Consider the following 26,513-nt stretch of genomic DNA (forward strand, 5'->3'; position numbering starts at 1 on the left):
CGGTATTAGAACTAATATTCAACTAATTTGCAGCTTTCATTCAAGTATTACCTTCCATTAAGACACTTCCTGTTATATAATGACAACACTCTGTCCCTGTTTTCCAATTGTGCTTCTGCATTGTCTCTCTGTCTCACAGGTTTTTGATGGAGACAAGTGGTAACATCAAAACACATTGCACCCTCATTGTACACTGTTGCCACCATAAAGGCTTCCTACACCTAAAAATGCCATGCAGCCATTGTTGGAGTGCATGCATGTAAAAACAAGTTTTCAGTATTCAGTTTGAAATCACTGTGGCGGTTATTTACGATATACAGTGCTTTAGCAAATGTAATGTCATTCACTTAGGGTTTACCTCCACTTTAAGTCCACAATTTTTTCAGATGTGGAAGCTGAAGCCCTTTGAGAACAATACAAATTATTCTGCTTTATACATATTTTTAAAAATTCTTTACATTGTGCCATTCAATTGCAGGAAACATTAAATTATTCACATAACTCCTTGCCCTCTAAGAATTTTTAGCCTAATCTCCCTTTTTACCTAGCAGTATATTATTGAAAGGAAATTAGTGCCCCCAGAAGAAATAAGGGAGGGCAAATAAACTTCAAGCAGATAGTGTCTCTGGTAGAAATAAAACCAAGTTCCAGCGGAGCATGGGCACAGACATTGTGTCAATGTATGCTGATGACACTCTACTTTATCTAGGCGACACCCAGAACACTCTACAAGCTGTTATGACCCTTATTAGGGCATTTGGGAAGCTATCCGGCTTCTCCATTAACTGGGATAAGTCGGTGCTGCTGCCGCTGGATCCCCTGGGTGCCCCACTGCCAGCTGGTGTGGAGATGGTACAGATGATGGCTTCGTTTGGCTATCTGGGCATTCAGGTGACCCCAGACCCATCCCAATATATTACTCTTAACTTAGTCCCTCTCCTCAATAAGTTTCGTGAAAAATGTACTGCCTGGTGTAAATTACCTTTGTCAGTAGTTGGAAGAGTAAATCTCATCAAAATGGTCTTGGCACCACAATTTTTATATGTATTTAATAATTCCCCAGTATGGATTCCTCGGAGATGGTTTGATAGAATTGAGTCCCAATTTAGTTAACTAATCTGGCTCAAGAAAATGGCCAGGATCAGGTTATCAACACTACAATACAATAAAGATGAGGGGGGGCTAGCAGTCCCTCATCCCAGAGCTTACTACCTTGTGTCCCAGCTACAACAGCTGGGGGGCTGGGGAATGATAGATCTGGCCAACCCTATCCATAGGCTTTTAGACATACCATGTGAGTGCGCGTCCGCACTTACATGGTTAGAGGCGAGTTACATGCATTTAGATCCTGAGGCCCCCACAGTGAAATTATTGAATACTCTATGGTCCTCTGCTATGAAAGTTGTTGGGGATACGGGGCTTCTTGACTAGGCATGAGCCGAACACCCCCCGGTTTGGTTCGCACCAGAACCTGCGAATGGACTGAAAGTTCGCGCAAACTTTAGAACCCCATTAAAGTCTATTGGAGTCAAACGTTCCAAATCAAAAGTGCTAATTTTAAAGGCTAATATGCATGGTATTGTCCTAAAAAGGGTTTGTGGACCCGGGTCAGGCACCAGGGGACATGTATCAATGCAAAAAGAACTTTTAAAAACGGCCGTTTTTTCGGGAGCAGTGATTTTAATGATGCTTAAAGTTAAAAAAAAAGGAAAATATTCCTTTAAATATCGTACCTGGGGGATGTCTATAGTATGCCTGTAAAGTGGCGCGCGTTTCCCGTGCTTAGAACAGTCCCTGCACAAAATGTCATTTTTAAAGGAAAAAAAGTCATTTAAAACTGCTTGCGGCTTTAATGTAATGTCGGGTCCTGGCAATATGGATGAAAATCAGTGAGACAAACAGCATGGGTACCCCCCAGTCCATTACCAGGCCCTTTGGATCTTGTATGGCTATTAAGGGGAACCCCGCACCTAAATTAAAAAAAGGAAAGGCGTGGGGCCACCGGGCCCTATATACTGTGAACAGCAGTATACAGGCGGTGCAAACAAGACAGGGACTGTAGGTTTGTTGTTAAGTAGAATCTGTTTGTAATTTTTTACTGGTACATTTTTAACATGTTTAGCTCCAGCCAAAAAATCTATTTTAAGCTTTTTGGAAAACATAGGGAAGGGTTATCACCCCTGTGACATTTGTTTTGCTGTCTGTGCTCCTCTTCAGATTTCACCTCACTTTTTGTCCCAATGACAAATGTTTTTTGAAAATTTGAAGTTTTTTGTGAAACAAGGATTGGTGATAAAGCATCAGTGGAAAGGAGAAACGTTTATCCCATATTAACTCTTACAGGAGAGAATTTCCCTTCCTAGGGGTAGATTTCATCTCACTTCCTGTTGTCTCCTTCCGTTTGCAAGTAGGAGTCGTTTGTAAGTTGGATGTTTGAAAGTAGGGGCCTGCCCTATATACTCTGCAGAAATTGGGGCCTTAGGTGTTGGTGTTGCCACAACACTGTAAGCCCTCACAGTTACTCTTGGTGGGTGCAGGAACGGGCCCTGCTGTGAAATATTAGATCAAGAATTGTAATTACATGCCATTGTTGAACAGGGGCAGAAAAATTGGGCCTTTGGTGGTGGTGCTGGTGCTGATGCCACAACACTGTAAGTCCTCACAGTTACTCTTGATGGGAGCTGGAAAGAGCCCTGCTGTGAAATATTATATCAAGAATTGTAATTACATGCACCTGTTGAACAGGGGCAGAAAAATTGGGCCATTGGTGGTGGTTGTGGTGGTGTTGCCACAACACTAATTACTCAGGATAGTCACTCAGCATCAGCATAGGCAGTCTTTGAAGGGATCTGAGATTTCAAAAAAAGTTATTCGGTTACATCAGCATCGGGTGCTTGGTAGCTGGTGGTGATCCAAGACTGATTCATTTTTATGAAGGTCAGTCGATCGACCGAGTCGGTGGACAGATGCACCCTGTGATCGGTTACAAAGCCTCCAGCAGCACTGAATGTGCGTTCCGAAAGAACGCTGGATGCAGGACAGGCCAGAGCATACTGTGCAAGCTCTGGCCAGTGATCCATCCTCAAGACCCAGTAACCCAGAGGATTTTCGGTGGGAAAGGTGTCCAAGTCAGATCTTGCCCCTAGGTATTCCTGCACCATGTAAAACAGACGCTGGCGATGGTTACTGGAACCGATAATACCTTGGGGCTGCGGACAAAAAATTGACTGAACGCATCGGTCAGACGGCCACTTTCTCCACCGCTCCTTCTTTGACTGACCGAAGCCTCAGCAACACGTTGTCCAGAAACAGGAGTTTGTAACCTCCCAGTCTCTGGGAATGCATTGCACAGACCTTTCTGCAAGGCCTTCCGAAGATGTTTCATCCTCTGCTCCCTCTGCGATGGCAAGATAAGGTCCGCAACCTTGCCCTTGTAACGTGGATCAAGGAGGGTTGCCAGCCAATATTGGTCCTTCTCCCTGATACCACGAATACGAGTATCCTTACGCAGGCTTTGCAGGATCAGGGAGGCCATGCAGCGTAGGTTTGCTGAGGCATTCAGTCCGGAGTCCTCTGGGTCACTAAGGACGACATGGTCCGCAGCCACCTCCTCCCAGCCAGGTACAAGTCCATGGGTTTCTTGGGACTGATCCCTTAAAGACTGCTGCTGATGCTGAGTGCCAGGCTCCACCTCCATACTGACACAATCCTCCTCCCCCCCGTCCTCGTCCTCTTCCTGTGTGATCGGCGGGCACGCAGGAACACTGTCTGGATAAAGGGGGCCTTGAGAGCTAAGGAAGTCCTCCTCTTCCTGCCTCTGTTCTGCCTCAAGTGCCCTGTCCATTATTCCACGCAGCGTGTGCTCCAACAGGTGGACAAGGGGGACAGTGTCACTGATGCATGCACTGTCACTGCTCACCATCCTCATGGCCTCCTCAAATGGTGACAGGACAGTGCATGCATCCCTGATCATGGCCCACTGGCGGGGGGAAAAAAAACAAACTCCCCTGACCCTGTCCTGGTGCCATAGTCGCACAGGTACTCATTGATGGCCCTCTGCTGCGTGTGCAGCCACTGCAGCATGGCCAATGTTGAGTTCCACCTGGTGGGCATGTCATAGATTAGGCGGTTCTTGGGCAGGTTAAACTCCTTTTGGAGGTCTGCCAGCCGAGCACTGGCATTGTATGACTGGCGGAAATGCACACAGACTTTCCTGGCCTGCCTCAGGACATCCTGTAAGCCCGGGTACCTGCCCAAGAACCGCTGCACCACCAAGTTAAGGACGTGAGCCAAACAGGGCACATGGGTCATTTGTCCCTGTCGGAGGGCGGAGAGGAGGTTGGTGCCATTGTTGCAAACCACCATTCCTGCCTTAAGTTGGCGTGGCGTCAACCACCTCTGAACCTGCCCCTGCAGAGCTGACAGAACCTCTGCCCCAGTGTGGCTCCTGTCCCCCAAGCACACCAGCTCAAGCACCGCATGGCATCTTTTGGCCTGCATACTTGCGTAGCCCCTTGAAATGCTACAGAGCACCGCTGGTTCCGAGGACAAAGCACAGGAAGAGGCCATGGAGGAAGAAGAAGAGGAGGGGGTGGAACAGAGAGAGAGATGTGTCACAATCATTAGTAGTGGCATTTTGGAGGCATTTTGGAGGCGTAGTGATGGAACAACCTCCAACACTACTGTACCTTGTCCTGCATCCTTCCCAGCTGCCAGCAGAGTCACCCAATGCGTGGTGAAACTCAGGTAACGTCCCTGTCCATGCCTGCTGGACCATGAGTCAGTGGTAATATGCACCTTACCGCTGACCGCCCTGTCCAGCGAGGCATGGACATTGCCTTCCACATGCCGGTAGAGAGCCGGAATCGCCTTCCGTGAGAAAAAGTGGCATTTGGGTACCTGCCACTGAGGAACCGCACATTTCACAAACTCACGGAAGGGGGCAGAGTCTACCAACTGAAAAGGCAGCAGTTGAAGTGCTAGCAATTTTGCCAAGCTAGCATTCAACCACTGGGCATGTGGATGGCTGGGATGGCTGGGAGCGAACTTCTTTCGGTGGTGCAGCAGCTGGGGCAGGGAAATTTGCCTGGTACAATCTGACGTCGGTGTACCGAAAGCAGATTGTCCACAAGTACTTGGCTGTGACACACCTAATTCTACACCTTCATTCCTCTCAGTGCAGGTCTCAGAGAGGACTGAAGGTATAGTGGGGTTGGAGATCTCAGCTGATGAGGAGCAAGGAGAGGTCCTCTTTGTTCTTTGGTGTGGGTCTTTTAGATACGCTTGCCAACGAACTGCATGGCAGGTCAACATATGTCTGGTCAAGCATGTGGTGCCCAAGCGGGAGATTGGCCACGCGAGATACGCTTGAGACATATGTTGCAAATAGCAGTGGTGCGATCTGATGCACTCATCTCAAAAAAGGTCCACACAAAAGAACTTTTGGAATAACGCACAGAGACAGCAGCGCCCTGCACATGCGGAGCTTTGGGGTGTGATGCAGTCAGTGTGCTGCCCTTAGGCTGGCCCCTGGAGGGCATCCTGCCTCATTGGTGATGTGCCTCCTCCTCCTCTCTCCTATCAGGCACCCACGTTGAGTCAGTGACCTCATCATCCCCTCCCTCCTCATCACTGGAGCAAACCTGGCAGTATGCTGCAGCTGGGGGAGCATGACTGCCAGATTGCTGTCCTTCTTGGGCACCCCCTCTGTTCGTGCTCACGTTACTGCCTTCATCTAGCTCAGTATCATCATCAGAGCCTTCTAAACGCTGGGCATCCTCCTGGAGCATGTACCCAACACTGTGGTCAAACAGTTCGAGGGACTCCTCAGGAGAACATGGTGGGGCTAGGGAAGGAGTCACTGATGCCGTTAAGCTGAGGGAAGAGGCCACGTTGGCAGCTGCTTTGCCAGGCAAAGTACCCTGAGCATGGGTGAGAGAGGATGAGGAGGATGAGGACGGCTTGGTCATCCACTCGACCTAATCCTTCGACATGTCGAGGCTCAACACGGCCAGCTGCCGAAAAAAAGGCCAAGTGTGTCCCACGGCCACGTGCTGATGAGGATGCACCGTCTCCACGACCACACTACACTAACTTGTAGTTTTAGCTGAACACTGTGAGGAGGACGCACTACACTAACTTGTAGCTTTAGCTGAACACTGTGAGGAGGACGCACTACACTAACTTGTAGCTTTAGCTGAACACTGTGCAGAGGTCGCACTACACTAACTTGTAGTTTTAGCTGAACACTGTCTAGAGGACGCACTACACTAACTTGTAGCTTTAGCTGAACACTGTGCGGAGGTCGCACTACACTAACTTCTAGTTTTAGCTGAACACCGTGAGGAGGACGCACTACACTAACTTGTAGCTTTAGCTGAACACTGTGCAGAGGTCGCACTACACTAACTTGTAGTTTTAGCTGAACACTGTTCAGAGGACGCACTACCCTAACTTGTAGCTTTAGCTGAACACTGTGCAGAGGTCACACTAAACTAACTTGTAGCTTTAACTGAACACTGTGAGGAGGACGCACTACACTAACTGTAAATAGTCTAGCTGCCTCACTGTGGTACTAATAGGATCAAAAGAACACCAGCAATTTTCTTCAGGTAGCTGTAAATACTGTAACAAGACAAGCCTGCCTGTCAGTAGGAAGATAACAGGAACGCATCTAGCTAAACTGAATACAGTGTATACTGTATATATATATATATATATATATATATATATATATATATATATATATACATATATATATCTATACATACACAACATCTGGGATGCATATATATACACAATACACTGTAAGTGCAGCTAACTCACTGACTGTCCTGCCTAATCTAGCTAACTCAAATGAAATGACACTGTCTCTCTGTCTATCTAAGCACGCAGGAACACACTACACAGGCCTGCCGTGTAGGCGGCCTTATATAGTGTGGGGCGTGTTCTAAACCCCCTGAACCATAATTGGCCAAAGCCACCCTGGCTTTGGCCAATTACAGCTCTCTCTACTGACGGCGCTGTGATTGGCCAAGCATGCGGGTCATAGTGCATGCTTGGCCAATCATCAGCCGCAGTGAATTATGGGGCGTGACGCGCCACACGAATTTGGCACGAACTGCCCATAACGTTCGCAATTCGGCGAACGATCGAACAGCCGATTGTTGCCGTATGAGTTTATGTGAAATCTCCATTAATAACTGTAAAATATTGTAATAATGAATATATTTCATTTAGCTGGCATCTATGAAAGCCAGGCAAAAAGGGTTTCATTTAAGCTTTTGCTAAGAGCAGAGAATGTGGGCCAAGGCTTGTATATGCAAACAATGGAGAGCCAATTCCATTGTTCTACACCTACTCCTTTGAAAGGGTGCCATGCTGGGATATGCATTGGACCTAACTTCCTGGGGAAATGCAATTAACACACTTGGCCAACATAGTCACAAGGATTTGCATGAAAGGGGGCCGACTTATGGAGTAAGCCCTCCAATCATGATCCAAGCTAGGCCAACCAATGAGACATCAGCTTGGTTTGATATACTCAGAGCCAAGGGGGAGGGATGGATCTCTTTCTGATAGACCAGCAAGCTGAAAGGAGCTTTGGTAAGGATGGGTAATTATGGGAAAGGAATGCCTTTTTACTTGTAACTAAATATGTGTGTAGATTACTGTATTGAGGAATATACCCTGTATTCCTTCATGTAAATACTTTATTTCAACCTAATATTTTCTTCCTTGGTGTAAGATGATAGATAGACGATTGTGTATTAGCTAGACTTTCAACTGTGTCCTAATAAATGTTATTATATTTGAAGCTTTCACTCTTGGTCGAAAAGAACTCTTATTTAACCCACATCATATCTATGAGATATGAAAAATCTTAAATATAGATTTTTCAGGGTAACAGATGGCGACCACGAGAGTAGATTACAAGACTGAAAGTATTTAATATAATACCGAGATTGGTGTAAGGCAGATTAAGGTTATTGGGGGGAATTTAAACTGAGTCAGTTTGTCCTGGAAGTTGGAGGTCAGAACAATTTTATCTAGGGAAAAATATAGGTAAATGTTTGTCTTATTAGTGGGTATTAGATGAACTCTAAAAAGTAGGGAGGATACACCACATATTTTGATTTGCTTAATATCCCGTAATTATACTTGAAAAAAAGTACTTTGGATGTACCATTATAATCCGGATAAATGTAATGGGGAGGAAGTACTGAGCGGGAAAAATTTTTTTTTTTTTTTGTTTGTTTTGTTTCTTTTGGGCTCACCAAGCTTCATTGCTCTCTATCTAACCAGAGTTTGAGTGTGCTGTATGGTGAGTACGTGTGTTTTATTGGAAAGACACCAATTGAGGGTGGTCTTAGTTTTGTTGAAAAGGTTCAACAGATTTTTGTTTTTAATTTAAATGGTGTGTCCACTAAAGGCATAGTATTGTGTGTAGGACATTGGAAATGAGCTACAAGAGAGTAGTTCGGTTTATTTGTTTGTTTTTTTTAAGCCATGGGAATTTACAAGCAGTAATATTTTCATTGGCGTGAGTTAAAGTACAAAACGGTGGACGTCTTGTTACTGAAGCTAATATTTGATAAAGATTATTATTATAGGGTATAAGGTGCCTCTAGCATACTGTATTATACCTTGAAATTTTTTTTAAAGATAAGCCCTATCCAAAAATTTGATAATCTGAGTTTGTGGTAGATTTTTTTTTTTTAAAACTGAATTTGGTTTAACATAGGTGTAAACACGGCTGTATTTACCTTTCTATTGTAAACCTAGAGGGCTACCATCCCTATTTGATCCTGGTGGCTTTACTATTGTTCCTTTTGTCCCCCGGGCCTATTGTTTTGCGGGTGTAGGCTCAGACAAAGTAAACTACAGTCTATTGTGTGTAGGCTACAAGCTAGTGAGTGTGTCTCCACTAAGCTGAAAGATTGTGTTATTGAGAGCTGAAAATATCTTTTATTTTCTACACTTTACTGTATTTTCAGAATTTTATTCTACTTGAGTTTCTGTTTATTGTTTGTTCCCTCCTTCTATAGTGACTGTATAGTACAGGGGAACATTTAACTTAATCTAGCTTACAAATTGTGCATATTATTTGTTGATAATGGCAGCCATGTCCTCTCTAGAAAAGTTTGTAGCAAGTTATACTCTTAAATATAAGAGCAATGAATTTGCATGTGATGCTAGGTTACAAGGTTCGCCTTGGGACTATGTTCAAGAGTTATTTGAAGAACAATTTAAAACAACCAAAAAGGATAAAAAGCTCAAAGGTGTAGCTGTAGCAGGCATGTATTCGGCTTGCATGGCTATGAATGCTAAAATACAGCAATTAGAAGATATAGTCTATAATAAAAATAGTACAATTTCTGAGAGGGAAAAGGAGAATACAGCTTTACATAACCAAGTACAAACCTTAACTACCCTTAATCAAATGGTTAATGCCTCACAGGAGGAAAATGTTAAAAAGTACAAATTGGCTCAAAAAGAAGTGGTACAATATAAAAACAGGCTAACCAAAGTGGAGACTGAACTGGACCACATAATTACTGCATATAAAGTGATCCAAAATCAGTTACAAGAAACTAAGAAAGGAAAATTTATAGATCACACACAGTGGACACAAACAGAGTCACAGTTGCTACAAACGATTTCAATTCTCAAAGGACAGGTGGCTGGGGCTAGCAGATGTGAACATGCTAATGCTACGGCACCTACTTGTGCCTATAAAATAGGGGACACAGAGGAATATGCAAAGTACTGGGGAGGTGAAGATATGGGTCCTAATTCTACTTTTCCTGTGGTGATGGGAGAAATCGCTGAGCCACAGGAAAATCGAGAATGCACCATGGTCACAGACCCACTAAACAATGGGGGCCAGCTGTCCACAAATGAGGAGCAAGACAAGTTCCCCATCACGGGTAGGATCCAGACCCTCTCCTCTCCTGAAGGAAATCAAACACGTTTGGGGTTTGATAGTGAAGGAAATGAGGGGATTTCAGATGTATATCCAATTCAACCGGTAAAAACACTCAGAAGTGTGGCTGCTTTCATTGGCAAAATTAAAACTAAGGAACACATTCCACACGCAACCAATGTACAACAGAGCTGTGAGCTCTTAGATGGGAGAAGGCCTAGTGGCCAGGTTAAGGCATCTTCCAGCCCAGGGCAGCGTGTGCAATTTACACATACCATAGATTGTAATGCAACCAGGTTGAGTATTTCTAGAGACAACAGGAAGTTATCTCCTCCTGGAGAAGTTGTTAATTTCAACAACTCATTAAAAGGTGAGAGCTCTTTTGTAAATACCCCTAGACCTCCTAGGAAGACAGGAAAAGTGGTTAATCAAGTTGGAGCCATGGAATATTCTCGGCCTAAAACCACACCAGTTGTTAAGAGATGCTTTAATACTTTACAAAAGATAAAGTGCTACACGTGTGGGTTATGGGGGCATATTTCGCAGTTTTGTTTGTCTTCTGGGAAAAAGTTATTTAAACACAAGCAATATACAACCAAGAGGCGTGATGTGGAAGTATACTCACGGCGCTGGGGTGAAGGTCCTAGGAAATATGAAAATGCAAAATCATACATCCCTTCCTCAACTATTAAAGCCGAAAATGAGGCTTTACAGCAGGAGATTAGGCAAATTAAACAGGAACGGGATGAGTTTGTGAAAGAATTCCAATCCTTTAAAAGAAACGTTATTGACTCCTTGAATTGGAAAAATGGAGGGAGTAATTTGTCCATCGAGAAACAAACCACTACACTAAAGCCGGGCCGGCAATACAATATATAAGTTATGTTATAGAGTTCTATGGCATTTAAGTGTCACTATATCCAGACAGGAATGTCATAGACCATTTACCAATATACACGTTTGAATGATGTATTGTTTGCTTTAAATAAAGTTAAAGAGAAAAAAAAGAGGGGGACAGAGTTAATAACTGTTTTCTACAAGTTTTTTTCAGGTTAAGTGAGTTCCTGAAAATAAATGTACATATAAAGCAGCTGTATTGTAGGTTGCTGTACATATGCGTAAAATACGCGCCTAACAAAGGTAAGGTGTAACAGTCCATTGTGTTGGTTTTTCTTTCTCTCTCTTCTTTCCTTTGTATTCTCCCAGTGGCCAGAAACGCCTAGCTATTCATTTGTAATTAACAAAGCTCTATCCAGAATGTATGGGGTCAATCTAAATGAATGTGTGTGTTTGAGTGATGGAATGCATAGGTATGAACTGTCCATGTGTAAAGAAAGATTTTTTTTTTTTTTTTTTGTAGGGGTGTACTCACCATTGTTTTTTATGGCCATCAATAAGTGTGATCACACTAATGCACATGCTTTGTACTGTTTATGATTATTTTATTAATTTTTCTCGTTTGTAATGAGCTCAATACTGGTACCAGTTTAAATTAATACTTTTTTTACAAGTTTATATGTATTAGCGAACAAATAACCTGTGCACAGATAAGAGATCTCGATCCCTATAACTCTGAGAAACTGTAGGGATTTTGTTTTGATAATTTTTCCTTTCCTGTGGCTTAGAGTGAAGTTTCATTCACTCTGATACGTGGAAAATACATAACAATGCATTGCTTTGCACCTTTGTGGCATCTTATGGATTCAGTAGGTCTGGTGTTTTGCTTTTCCTTCCAAATTGACGCATGTGCTGTTAATATGTGTAAAGGTTTTATGTCTACAGGTTGTCTTCTTAAACTTTAAGTACTTACAAACACACCAGGTTTTCCTATAACTTTTTGTTTGTCAGAGTACAGATATGTGGGTGTGTCTGTACATTTTTGGACTGTACTTACTATGGATGGACGCATTATCTCAGCTGGAAGTCTGTTTCAATCATCCACTACTAGTTTAGTCCATTATGAACCTCTCAGAGAGGTACAGTGAGGTGTTATTAATTTTTGAGTTTTGTATTTTAGGAGAAATACACAGACAAGGACGAATGATTGGACCCAGACTGGACAAAGTACTTTGAAACACAGAGGACCTTAAAACATAATTTTTATTTTTGTTTTAAGGAGAAGCCTTGAATCTAATTGCAGTCAGGCCCAACTAAATTCTAAAAAGAAAAACATTTAAACATTTTTTTTTTAAAACAGAGGTCCTGCTCTCTGTAATACAAGTTCTTGTGGCCTGCTTGATTTGCACTGAGAGTCAATTAATATGTTAATCACCACCGACAGAGGGTGTTGCCTTTTGAACAGCTACAATGTTTGAAGGCAGTTTCAATGGTTTTTTTTTGACAGAATACAGATTCAATTTTTTTTTAATTTGTTAAATTTTTTTTTCTCTCATTTTTATTCTTTTTTCTTAACGGTAACTTTTTTTTTGTTTACAAAAAAACAAAAAATAAAGGGGGGAAGAAAGATTTGTAATTTTTTTTTTAATTCTTTTTTTTTTAATGTTTACTATTTTTCTTTCTTTCCTATAGTACCTTTATTTATTTTTTGCATGGTGATTCTTGAGTTTGGTTTCACTAGGGTAAAATAAAGAAAAAAAGAGGGGAGTAGGAGAACATTATATGGAGAACATTTAAAATGGTTAGAAATGTTGATATAGAATATTAAATCTTCCCTATAGCATTTTGGGGATGGACCAAGTTCCAACAGTTTTTCTTCTCTCTTTCGACATTGGATAATTGTTATATAAATGTATGTGATTGTAGCTATTGCCAACTAGGACAGTAACACCTGGGTGTTAGCAACAGTCATGTGACTATTTTATTTGTATATGTGACATACAATCCTCTCTACAGTTCTAATATTGGGCAGTCATCATATGTGGTCATTGATCAATTTTTTTTTTGGTCAGTTTTCTTTTTGTGCCATAACCAAGTTCAAAGAGCATTGCGTGAATATCATATAGATATACTGGGACTGGTGAGACTCATAGTGATTGGCAAATAGCAGGGAGTATAGTACAACTGTACTTAACAGTAATTTAGTTTGATTGTTCCTGAAGCCACTAGTGACTGATGACATCACACTTATCCGTATTCTGAAATCAAGTTATTTTTGTCTGCGTAGGCGACACTGCCTAATCTGCACGGAGAACTCTTAAAGTGATGACCTCTTCTGTAGCCTGCTAAAGGCAGGACTCATACAGTAGCTACACACTGTAGCCAAGGACGGAGCTATATGCCCAAAGGTTTGGCACCAGCCAAGGTTGAACGGAACACAGTTCCAGTAAAAGGGGGTTAGTGGTGAGTTACGATGGCAACAAAACTCCCCGGAACACGTGAAGGGTCATACACGCACACACAACGTGGTATTCCACAGAAGGTGGGGCAGAGGTACTTGCAGGCATATGACAATGGAGGAAGAAAGATGGGGGGATGAAAATCAGACACCTGGCTGAAGGGCGTAACCATTCAAATTGTTACACATGTCACTGGGAAAGGGGTCTCATTAGTATGTCGCAGTATATCTATGACAATTCTAATCAAAGGTCCTTACGGCTCAGACTTACCAGACAAGCATTCAGTTGAATGCATATGTTTTAAATGTACTTGTGTTTTTATTTCTCTACCTTTGTCCACATTAATAAAGTATAATCTTAGAAAGCCAGGAAAAGCTGGTCCCCAGGCTATTATTGTATGCTGTATCCAATTGGAATCACCAGTGAAGGCCGTCCCAGAAGCAAGAGCAACAGGACCAGATTTGCCTTATGGACTTTCGTACTGTTATTATCGGACTATTGTTATTATTGGACTGTTGAGAACAAGGATCCTCATGTTTTTGCTTTTTTTTTTTTTTTTCTCCTTATTGTTTTGTTTGGGTGCTGTTTCTCATGATTTTTATTATGGACTTATGACATCCAGAACAAGTGATGACTACTGATACTGGGATCCAGAAGTGTGAACTGTAGAGATGGAGAGTTTAAAAGTTTTTTTTTCTTCTCAATGAGTTTTATTTCATTTCAGAGGGTAAAGTCAAAAGTGCCAAATATTAAAGGAGATTGCACATAAACCATTATTCTAGGCGTGGCCGAGTCTCATATTCTCAACTGGCCACAAGGGGCCATCTGTTGCCGTATGAGTTTATGTGAAATCTCCATTAATAACTGTAAAATATTGTAATAATGAATATATTTCATTTAGCTGGCATCTATGAAAGCCAGGCAAAAAGGGTTTCATTTAAGCTTTTGCTAAGAGCAGAGAATGTGGGCCAAGGCTTGTATATGCAAACAATGGAGAGCCAATTCCATTGTTCTACACCTACTCCTTTGAAAGGGTGCCATGCTTGGATATGCATTGGACCTAACTTCCTGGGGAAATGCAATTAACACACTTGGCCAACATAGTCACAAGGATTTGCATGAAAGGGGGCCGACTTATGGAGTAAGCCCTCCAATCATGATCCAAGCTAGGCCAACCAATGAGACATCAGCTTGGTTTGATATACTCAGAGCCAAGGGGGAGGGATGGATCTCTTTCTGATAGACCAGCAAGCTGAAAGGAGCTTTGGTAAGGATGGGTAATTATGGGAAAGGAATGCCCTTTTACTTGTAACTAAATATGTGTGTAGATTACTGTATTGAGGAATATACCCTGTATTCCTTCATGTAAATACTTTATTTCAACCTAATATTTTCTTCCTTGGTGTAAGATGATAGATAGACGATTGTGTATTAGCTAGACTTTCAACTGTGTCCTAATAAATGTTATTATATTTGAAGCTTTCACTCTTGGTCGAAAAGAACTCTTATTTAACCCACATCATATCTATGAGATATGAAAAATCTTAAATATAGATTTTTCAGGGTAACACGATGTTCGAGTCGAACATGGGTTCGACTCGAACGCGAAGCTCATCCCTATTCTTGACCCATACTCCCCTGTGGCGTAACAGGCAATATAGAGCAATACTGAAACTTAGAGGATTTAGGAACTGGGAAGAGGCAGGCATAAAATATATGTCTCAGCTGTATAACGGCCCTACCTTCAAATCGTTCACAGAGATTCAGGTGGAGTTTGGGATTCCACACGCAAATTTTTACAAATACTTACAGCTACATTGTGCCATACAAACCCAGGCAAAAACCACTAAGCTCCAGCAGACTGACCATATGCTAATACAAAGCATTCTCATGGAAAACTACAAGAAGGGCATGATATCCAGGTGCTATAATATTGTTCTTAGACAAATACAGGGCCCCTCCAGGTTACCCTGTAGACATGGTTGGGAGAAATATGTAGGAATCATTGATGGGGAGAGCTGGGATCTATGCCTTTCTGCCGCCCCCCCTGGTCTCAGTGTCAGCGTCCCAGAGGCTGCCCCACTTATATCTACTGCATAGAGCATACAGGACTCCTCTGCAACTTCACAAATGGGGAATCAGGGATTCCCCCCCTCTGCCAGAAATGTGAATGTGATCATGGTGATCTTCTCCATATGCTCTGGAAATGCGCCAAACTTTTCAGATACTGGAGGGAGGTCATAGATACAATATCAAGGGTATATATGACACTTGTACCACATGATCCTGTTATATGCCTATTAGGAGCGCTTAATGAGGAAACACTGACTCCGTCAGCTCACACGGCGATCCTGCGGTTACTGTATGTGGCACGTAAACGAATTGCCCAACTGTGGATCACTCCCAGAGTGCCCACTAGGGGGCAATGGGTGGATAGTGACAACAAACTATTGATTAGAGAAAAACTAACGTACCAACACTGAAATGTTCTACGCAAATTTTACTCAATGTGGCAGGCGTGGCCAGATGTCCTGGGCCTAGCCCCTCACCAACTGATCAAAGACAGGCTCTTGTTGGGGTAGATACAAGGTGAATGGTAACCTGGTGACTATCAAACATTGGGGTCACAAAAGACACAGGAGGATACTATTGAGGCTGGTGGGTCAAGGTGTTATAATTGAATTGTATTGACTAAACCTACTGTTGTGATATGAAGGTTTATGAGAACTACACTGGTTGACTATATGTACTTTATCTTTTCATTTGGTTAATTTTTATGTTATTTTACTATAACTCAATACTGGAAATAATAAACGGTATGAGTTTTGCGCATTAATGTACATTGTTATATAAGTCTTACAGGTATGTCTTCTGTTCATTTTCTTTTGGTACATACTTGAACATTGAATGTCTTATGATATGTACTGTGCAAGACGAACATAAAATTTTTTCCTGATTTAAAAAAAAAAAAAGAAAGAAAACCAGGAAGGTCCCTAGAGGTGCACGGTGAGGCGCTTATCCTCGTACAGTGGGTACCTCTTTACATGTTGGCTGCCTGGATGATGAATCATAAGCAATAACTTCCCAGGATGCTATTTTTTTATTTTATTTTTAACTGAACTGTATTTTCTCTTTTAGCTCTGAAAGTGTGTCTAATAATATTAATATAAATGTAGAAAATATCAGAACAAGAAAGGTCATTTCTGCGCTTGAAATATAAATATAGAAAAAGATTTTCACATATAAATGAAAACATTGATACTATGAATGAATTCTTGGAAGTTCAAAATAATTCTTTTAGTTTGAGCTTGTTATCTGAAGTTAGTGGAACTTTCCTCCTGCCAGTCATTTCTTTCTGACATATGGCAATGAATTGATGATGCTTTATATAAACCAGCTGGGCTTTTTTGCTTTATGAAGCATGTTTAGCACATCCAGCTTTCTAAGGCAAAGGTAAAATCCAGCACTACAGAATAGATTTACTCCTCTGGGCCCTGAATCTGGCTCCTGTCTTGTTATTCTTCAATACTGCTTGAACAACTCACTCAGTTTAAAGCCGCATTTACACAATCGGATTGTTTGTACGCTCCATCGGACAATTGTTGTCGGATTTTCCGCGGACAAATGTTGGATGGCAGGTTGTAAAATTTTCCACAGACAAATCTGTTGTCAGATTGTCCGAGCGTGTGTACACAAGTCCGTCGGACAAAAGTCCAAAGTACAAACAAGCATGCTTGGAAGCAAGGACAAGCCTGAAGCGGTCGGTCTTGCTTTTTAATGGAGAATTAACATTCATGTCATGGCAAATTATGAAATCTTGAAATGCAGCACACATTCTCTTCTTTAATGGGATAATAATGAAGCTGCTTTGCTGGTGATACTGATGGAATTATTGCAAACGAATTTTCAAAGGCTTTTTTTTTTCTAGTGATATCAAGAATAATATTATTATGCTTTTTTTTTTTTTTTTGGGCAAGTTACCACAACACCATTATCCCGTAGTTTGTAAGATCAAAGATACAACTATGTTGGTGTTCCTTGTCAATTTTACATTGTATTTTTTTTTTAATGTAACTGCCTACTCCCAAACTGTCAAACACATAGCCAAGTATTATTCTCCACAATGTTTTTACTGTGCAGTAAAAAAAGAAAACAAATAAAATTAGACATGCTATCTGACAATAGAATTTAACCAAAAAGTGCATTTTATGCATCCAAAAATATAGAAAGTATAACAAATCAAATCATTATTATTCAACCAAAAAATAAAATAAAAGTCTCATGCATGTGTCCTGCTTTTTAATATAGGGGGTCAACAATGGCAAGAGTTGGTGAAAGCAGGGTTCCATCATCTGGAGATAATTCCAAAAATCATCTGGATTATTCTCCTGGAGCTCCCGCAGCAAAGACATATGACATAATTGGTCACGATTAATAAAGCAATCAATTTTTGGTCCAATAACTCCTCCTCCTCCTGTTCCTGGACTGGACTTGGGTCAAAGCAATAACTTCAAGGCCAATAATAAATAACAGTGATTATGCCCGTGAATAATAAATAACACATTATCTCCTCTGATTCCGCAACATGTCTGGTTGACGAATGGCCGTTCAGAAATGAACTGAAAAGCATGAAATGAAAAGCGCAAACTGAAAAGCTCTAAATGAAAAGCATGAAATGAAAAGCACAAATCAACACTCACCAAACTTCTAGTAACACAAAATTAGCAGAAGCAGCCCAAAGGGTGGCGCTAAAGGTCTGAAAAACCACGTAGTACGTCACTACATTCGTGTTTGTTGGCCGACAATTCCTTGCCGTTTGTATGCAAGACAAAATCCAGGCACATGCCTTCGGACAAAAGTCTGAGGTTTTATCTGTGGAAAATCCAATCGTGTGTACGAGGCTTGAAACAAACTTGGCTTCTTTGTAACAAACATGCCATGATGATGTGTCACTTCAAACAATAAAGGTGAATAAACTAAGCATTGAAAAAGTAAAACTGGACCCTGGAACCATTTACAAAGTAATGGCTAGCACTAATCTACAGTATATACTGTATTTCTGGAATGACACCAAAATAGTCAGACTAAAGATGTGCCCTTGCTAGACCCCCCAGTCATTCTGTTATTATTTTAGACAGCCAAAATAGACCATAAATACTTCTCAGGAATAACGCACATTGTAATGCATTTGCAGAAACATTTTCTTACAATGATTTACATACCTTTTAAAAGTGTATGCACTAAAAACATAACGCAATTATACACGCTGGTGTTATAAAAACTGAATATCTGTTACATTTCACATAGCTTCTAAAATCAATTATGTTTCTGCATAAGCTGAAATATGGAAGCAAATGTGTAACTGATTGCTATGAGCAAGTTCGTCACATTTGCTTTATTCTAGAATATGAAAATAAGTAACAATAATTTATAGAGTGGGCTAAGACAAATGCGGAGATATGCTTTTGCATGTTAAGTAATACGCATATTTTCAACAATCCAGACACCAGACCAAACAATGAGACAGTTGTTGGAAAAGGGGACAAAGATACTTAGGTAAACTGTACCCTATTAGATTAGTTCCCCCAGTTAGGACCTACATTATAAACATACAGTAAACGAAAAGGATCTTAAAGCCCTATGGAACCCTTTGGCAATAAATGCATAGAGGTATTTACGAATACGGAAACAAACTTACATGAATAGGTTTTATTGCTTACAGAATATTTTTCTATTTTTCTGCATATCAAAGGATGAGACAGCAGGGTGCACAGAAATACTATTGTGTGCATACAATGGTCCAACATTCCCTTCTGCCTTTTCAGCACTACATCTGTGAAAAAAAGCAATGCCCAGTGCTTAAAATCTTGGGTCATGTCCAGGGCAGGACTTAGGGTGGTGGGGGCCCCTGGGCTTGAGTCACTTTCGGGCCCTACCTTCTATACATTACCGTATTTATCGGCATATAACACGCACCGGCGTATAACACGCATCCCAAGTTTAGGAGGGAATTTTAAGGAAAAACACTTTTAGGAGGGAAGTTTAAGGAAAAAACTTACATTTAAATGCCCATTAATGCAGCCTTGCAAAGCGTCCATCTGCAGCCTTGTCCAGTGTCATTGCAGCCTTGTCAGTGTAGCCTTGTCATTTGCAGCCTTGCCCCAATGTCATTGCAGCCTTGTCAGTGTAGCCTTGTCATTTGCAGCCTTGTCCCAGTGTCATTTGCAGCCTTGTCATTGCAGTCTTGAAGTTTAAAAATGGCGCCAGGACTCTGTATCTTGGCGGTTCTCGGGTCCTCTCGCAGTTACGAGTGGAGCCGAGAGTAGCCGAGTGTTTGGGTACAGCATCACACAACTGCGCAATTGTCAGTTAAATTGACGCAGTGCCGTATCGCAAAAAAAATGATTATTATTATATTATTATATTATATTAAATTATTATACAAAAAATCTATTATTACATTGTTATATAAAATAAAATAGTTCAACTCACCATAAGCAGAATCAGTTGGAGCCTGAGCGTGTCACTTGCCAACGCCACCTGCCTTCAGATGCGGATTTTCACTTGCCACACATTGCGAATTGTCACTTGCCACGTCACTTGACAGCGGATGCACGGTGTCACTTATCAGCGGATGCAGGGTGTCACTTGTCACGTCACTTGTCAGCGATGCAGGGTGTCACTTGTCACGTCACTTGTCAGCGATGCAGGGTGTCACTTGTCAGCGATGCAGGGTGTCACTTGTCAGCGATGTAGGGTGTCACTTGTCACGTCACTTGTCAGCGATGCAGGGTGTCACTTGTCACGTCACTTGTCAGCGATGCAGGGTGTCACTTGTCAGCGGATGCAGGGTGTCACTTGTCAGCGATGCAGGGTGTCACTTGTCACGTCACTTGTCAGCGATGCAGGGTGTCACTTGTCAGCGGATGCAGGGTGTCACTTGTCACGTCACTTGTCAGCGGATGCAGGGTGTCACTTGTCAGCGGATGCAGGGTGTCACTTGTCACGTCACTTGTCAGAGATGCAGGGTGTCACTTGTCAGCGGATGCAGGGTGTCACTTGTCACGTCACTTGTCAGCGATGCAGGGTGTCACTTTTCACATCACTTGTCAGCAAAGCAGGGTGTCACTTGTCAGCGGATGCAGGGTGTCACTTGTCACGTCACTTGTCAGCGATGCAGGGTGTCACTTGTCACGTCACTTGTCAGCGATGCAGGGTGTCACTTTTCACATCACTTGTCAGCAAAGCAGGGTGTCACTTGTCAGCGGATGCAGGGTGTCACTTGTCAGCGATGCAGGGTGTCACTTGTCACGTCACTTGTCAGCGATGCAGGGTGTCACTTGTCACGTCACTTGTCAGCGATGCAGGGTGTCACTTGTCACGTCACTTGTCAGCGATGCAGGGTGTCACTTGTCAGCGGATGCAGGGTGTCACTTGTCAGCGGATGCAGAGTGTCACTTGTCACGTCACTTGTCAGCGGATGCAGGGTGTCACTTGTCAGGGGATGCAGGGTGTCACTTGCTACCGGGTCGAAGGGGGCCCCATCAGGTAGGATGTATGGGGGCGCCATGATTTCTAACAGGCAAACTCCTGCCCGCTAGCAAGCCCGTTTTGCCGGCACCGCTGCTTATTTCACGGTGACCGATCGGGCTTGTGTACTCCCACTTCCTGGTAGCGGTGGAACGCACCATAGGGCTGATGTGATGTAATCAGCCGGAAATGATGCAAGACATGGGAGGCAACGCGGCCATCATTTCTGGCTGATGATATCACGTCCGCCCTATGGTGCATTCCACCAGGAAGTGGAAGTAAACACAAGCCTGATCGGTCGCTGTGAAATAAGCAGCGGTACCGATGAAACGGGCTGGCTAGCAGGCGGGTGTTTGCCGTGGATCCGGCCCTGCCCGCGGGCCCCCCTATTGGAAGGGGCCCATGGGCTTGAGCCCAGTCAAGCCCAATTGTACGTCTGGCCCTGGTCATGTCTATATAAAGTTATAATAGTCCTAAATGTGACTAGCAAGGAAACGTTCTGTTCTACTGACAATATATAGTATATGTTATGTCACCTATATTTATGCATAATTTAAACAATATCAATAAGGTACACTTGGGGTTTATTTTAAACCTTGCCTGGTTATTTTGATTGGGTTGAAAACAATATGCATAGTATTAGCAACAGTGGGCCATGATTTCCTGCATATTTTAAAAATGTAAAGCTGGCCATAGATGATGCAATTTTCTTTTCTTCAACCTCAGGTTGAAGGAAAGAAAAACGCTCAATTTCCCTGTCAATAAAGTCAGTGTTGATGGGGGAAACCCTCCCGCTGCCCTATTATATTCTGACAGCAGGTGGTTTCCCCGCTGTCAGAATACAAGGATCACTGCTGACAGCTGTAGCCACCGGCAGTGATCTCACACAAAAAAAACACAACAGGCTGGTTGTACTGAAGTTCATCAATAGGTTGACATTGCAACCAGCCTGACCATAGTTGGTGTCAGAGACTGGCTATATTGAGGCCAAAACTCCTAGGCAGAGGCAAATACGCATGCCCAGATGTGCATTTGCAGGTGTCCAACTTGGTGGGCATAGACTAACGCCTATGCACGAAAACACAAACAGGCGACGCACGTTAGCCATTAATGCTGGCGCCAAATGGCCTATATAAAGACAGCAGCTGCACTAGTGCAGCTGCTGTCTGATCTGCAGCTTTACCTAAGTTTGATCCTGTATCTGCATCTGATTACCTGTGTTTGACCTGGCTTCCTGTAATATGCTTGCTTATGTCCAGTCCTGACCCCAGCTTGCCTTAACCTTATTATACCTGCTATTCTGACTGATATCCTGCTGCCAACCTCTGCCTGTCTACTGACCAATCTCTGCTTACCGTTTATGCCATATCTGATTATCTGTGATTGACCCAGCTTGTCTGACCCTGCTCCAGTCTTGTTCCATCCTGCTCCATCCAGTACCCGGTAACGCTGGTCTGCATCCACTGTGCATCCGCACCTGCTGCTTCTGCTGCCACCTGCTGCTCACGACCCAGCCTGGTCTGGCGACCCATCAGCTGCACATCTCTACCTTCAACAAGAGATTCCGCAAACACTCCTACCTCATTGCGCTCTTGTGGCCAACACCATGGCAGAATAACCAAGGACAACACAACATAGGGTGTTGTCCTTGGTTATTCTGCCATGGTGTTGTATCACGGTAGTCCAGGGCCCATGTAGAATTGTATCTTTGTTGTTCCTTGCTAATATGTTGATCCACATGTATATAAGCTACTTTTTGTGCTCTTTTTAACATATGTATTTAATAAAATTTCTTTCTATATACTTTCTTTGATTATTTACTCTTTCCACAATTACTGTATGATACTTTTTTGGGCCGGTAAAATCCCATTAAGGGGTTTTTTCCCTTAACTCCCCTTTCGTGGGGAAATAAAAAATAGCAAATAAAGAAAAAATATTATAGCGTATACAATTGCGATCTTTTCAATCTGCAGCCGCTGTAATTTTCTGAAAATGCAATGCAATATGGCTATCTGGAGGAATTCTGTAGACAGAATGTGTACTGAACAATTGCGACCCTAGGGGGGGGCCAGAGGGGGCCCTGACCCCCTCAACATTATGCTGTGCCCCACCATGTGCCCCCCCCCCCCCCCCCCCAAAAAAAAAAAAAATTTTTTTTTTTTACAAAAAATCAATGTCTAAGAGGGAGAGAGTCCCCCGTCAGCTCCTGCGGGTGATTCCTCCCCCCTCCCCTGCTCGCTGACACTGCATAATGCGAGCGTTCACACAACCACGGCCGCCCGATCTGCTCCTTCACCTGCATCCTCATTGGCAGGGAGAAGAGCGAGTTGCAGGAAGGACTCCACCAGGACTCTCAGTTACTGAAAAAACAGACTGATTTCTCCTGTCCTTAGGACAGGAGGACCAGCCTGTAAATTCCAAGAGATGCCAGACCAGCGCTGTCAATAGCAGGGGCAGGACAGCAAGAGGAGGCTGGGGAACCCCACAGTGGCAGAACACCAGGGCCCGGAGGCAAGACAACCTTTGCAACCCTGATAGTTCTCCCACTGCTTTGGATCCTTTTATTTTCTTGATATGCTGGTGACATATATCTGTTGTTTTCTGCCACCCTGGGGGACCCCAATACAGTAGGAAGGGAGCTCACTGCAGAACATGTGAAAGGGCCCGTTGTGGGGTCGTAGTAAAGGGCCCCAGGATATATATAACACACCCCAGAAACATAATTTCCTGCTTGTGTGACATACTCCCAATCGGAACATGTCTAAAGGGATGCAGGCTCAGACTATTTTCTCATTAGTGCCCTGCAGGTGCCACAGCTGATTAATAATTATGAAACTACTCCCACTAGATTATTTTTCCCACATGGGCACAGACAAACACACAGCGATTTCTTCAGAATAACAAAAGGTAGGAATCTGCAACAGCATTTGTTATAATCCTTGCAATGTACATAGATCACTCAGAGGGGAATGTTTTTTTTCTCAACAAAAGTGGAGTTACGCTCTAGGCCCCTTTCACATATGCGGACCGTTCAGGTCCGCCTGTCCATTCTTCAGACGGTCCTGAACGGATGCTCCATGTAGCTCTATGGAGTGACAGATGTCCGTGCTGGCATGTCTGCTGACATCCGATTCGTTCCGCTAAATCCAGACGGATGGAAACCCTATTTTCCATCCGTCTGGCGGAGCAGATGAAAACAGACAGGCGGATCCATTTTCATCCGATCCCTAATAGAAGAGAGCGGAACTCTGACAGATCCGTCTCTGTACAGTGTGCAGAAACGGACCTGTCATCAGACGGCTCAGTGGGGATCAACGTATTGATCCCCTACTGAGCAAAGTGGAGTCTGTGAAAACGGACATACAAGTGTGAAAGAGCCCTTAAGTGTTTTGATCACTTTGATAGCATTAATATGTGTGTATTTATATTAATCCAGATAAGGTGGTTCTGGAGATATAAGTTATAATATTCATGATACACTGAGTCTTTATGCGCCCCTCTTTGGAGGATTCCTGTTCTATCTCTTATAACGTATGGTGTTTGTCTGCTGACATCAACAGGCAATATTAGGGTTTTTCAGCCACTTTTTGAGAGAGACATATTTTCATGTGCTTTTTCCCTCCATGATATTGAATTCCTATTAGTTTCCTTCACTAAAACTAAGGTTTGCTCAATAACAGCATCATGCGCTGGCGTTTCTGGAGTATCCAGACAGGTGTCACAAGGCCTCAAGATGAGAGCCCACGTGTAAGAATGTGGACCGTGCCCAAACTGGGGCAGGGAGAGGGCACTCGTTAGTGCCCCCAAAGGTGGACTGATGCTGATGCTTAACGCAAGTGTGGCGTGCAGCATTTCTGAGTTGGTGTCGCAGAGTTGGCACTGAACTCCACCAGCCCAGTTATCCGTCACCTCATCCCAGTGACATTAATTTATATGTTCCACTTGAATTATACAGTAATGATTACTGTATTGCCACAAAGAAACACGCAAGTATATGTTGTATATGTAAATTGTTTAATAAGAACGTTTTGAAAAAAAAAAAATAGGGATTTATAGCAGGACTGCGATATTGTGGCGGCCAAATCGGACACTAACTGACACTTTTTGGGAACCAGTGACACTAATACAGTGATCAGCACTAAAAAAATGCACTGTCACTGTACTAATGACACTGGCTGGGAAGGGGTTATCATCAAGGGCAATCAAAGGATTTATATCATCTGATAATGTTGCACTATGTCCATGTAATGTGGAGCTACTGCTGCTCTGATAAAATCGATGATAAAATATCAGTGCTTGTGTGCTGTGGGGGAGGTGTTTTTACTAAGGGAAGGCATAGATCCATGTCCCTGCTTTGCAGGAACACATGATTAATACCTTCCCTACTGACAGAAGAGTGATCTGCCTTATTTTCTGCCTGTGTACTGAACAATCGGCAGGTGCTGGTGGGCATGGAGTCCGCTGAGCTCCCGCTGTATGCACCCCAGAAGTGTCAGATCATTTACCAAGTACCTGATCTGGCGCAGAACGGCCGCGCTGCCGCAGTGTATCTAAGGTGGGCGGACCACAAGTGGTTAAATAGGCGAGAAAGTCCTTTTTGAGTTAATGAGTCCATTACTCATAAATCCATGTTTCTGGAACAGTGACTGGGCTCCGGCCAAGGTGTGGTATCAATCCAGGTAACAATCACATCCTGGCACAGCTCCTATTCCCTTCTCATGCATGGAGCAGAGCTCTTGTTCTTGAGGCAGGTCCCCTTGTAACTGTTTGCATGTACAGAAGGCAGTACTTTTCAGAAAGCCTGGGAAACCCTGTCCAGCAGTGTTAACCATTGTTTCTCCAGACTTACCAACTCTGCAGGGCAGTAAAACTAAACAGTGCAATTAACCCACATTGCCATACATGAATTTAATCAACATATATTAACTTTAGAAACAAAACATTTACTATAACATGATAATAGTTTACTTTACAAGCAGGTAGCATGGGGTTTCCGGAGAATAGGATCTAAGCATCATATTTTTTTCAGCAGAGCTCTTGATAGTGGAGGTGGATTTTATTGTATCCTGGTGCCAAGGTGCCTCCTCCAGGTTCACCCTGCTTAAGGTATGAAAACTAACCTATCCGAGCAGGTAAAAAGTAAAGTAGAAGTACTGGCAAGTCTAAAGCGCTCTGTGAAGGTAAGAAGGTTAACGAAACAGGCCAAGGGTCAGAGAAGGTGTCAATAAAGCAAATCCAAAAGAATAAAGTCAAGTCTGGTACATAGAAGATCAATCCTAGGGGCACAGTCAGGGAGAGAAGTCACAAGTGGGAGTTTGGAGGCAAATGTAATGTTGCTCAGACACCATTTGCAAGGTGGCTGAATAGAGAAGTCAGTACCACACAGGAAATTATGTCAACATAAAGGAAACAACAGGATCAGCAAGTGATGTCTTTATTGTGCATTAGAGTAAAAAAAGCATATAGTCATTGAATTTTTAAGGGAGAACTTGCATAGTCTGGGCACAGGTTCACTTTAGGGCTTCATGCAGACTGTAGGTTTTAACCACTACAGTTTGCCTTTTTTTATTTTTACTTTGATTAGGAGAAATAACATACCAAACGCACAAACACCAGAGCATTAATATGTTTATAGTTAACTACTTCAGCCCGGAAGAATTTATTCCCTTCCTGACCAGAGCACTTTTTGCGATTCGGCACTGCGTCGCTTTAACTGATGCGGTCGTGCGACGTTGCATCCAAACAAAATTGACGTTCATTTT

This window comes from Aquarana catesbeiana, linkage group LG02 (assembly GCF_042186555.1).
Source record: "Aquarana catesbeiana isolate 2022-GZ linkage group LG02, ASM4218655v1, whole genome shotgun sequence".
NCBI lineage: Eukaryota > Metazoa > Chordata > Amphibia > Anura > Ranidae > Aquarana > Aquarana catesbeiana.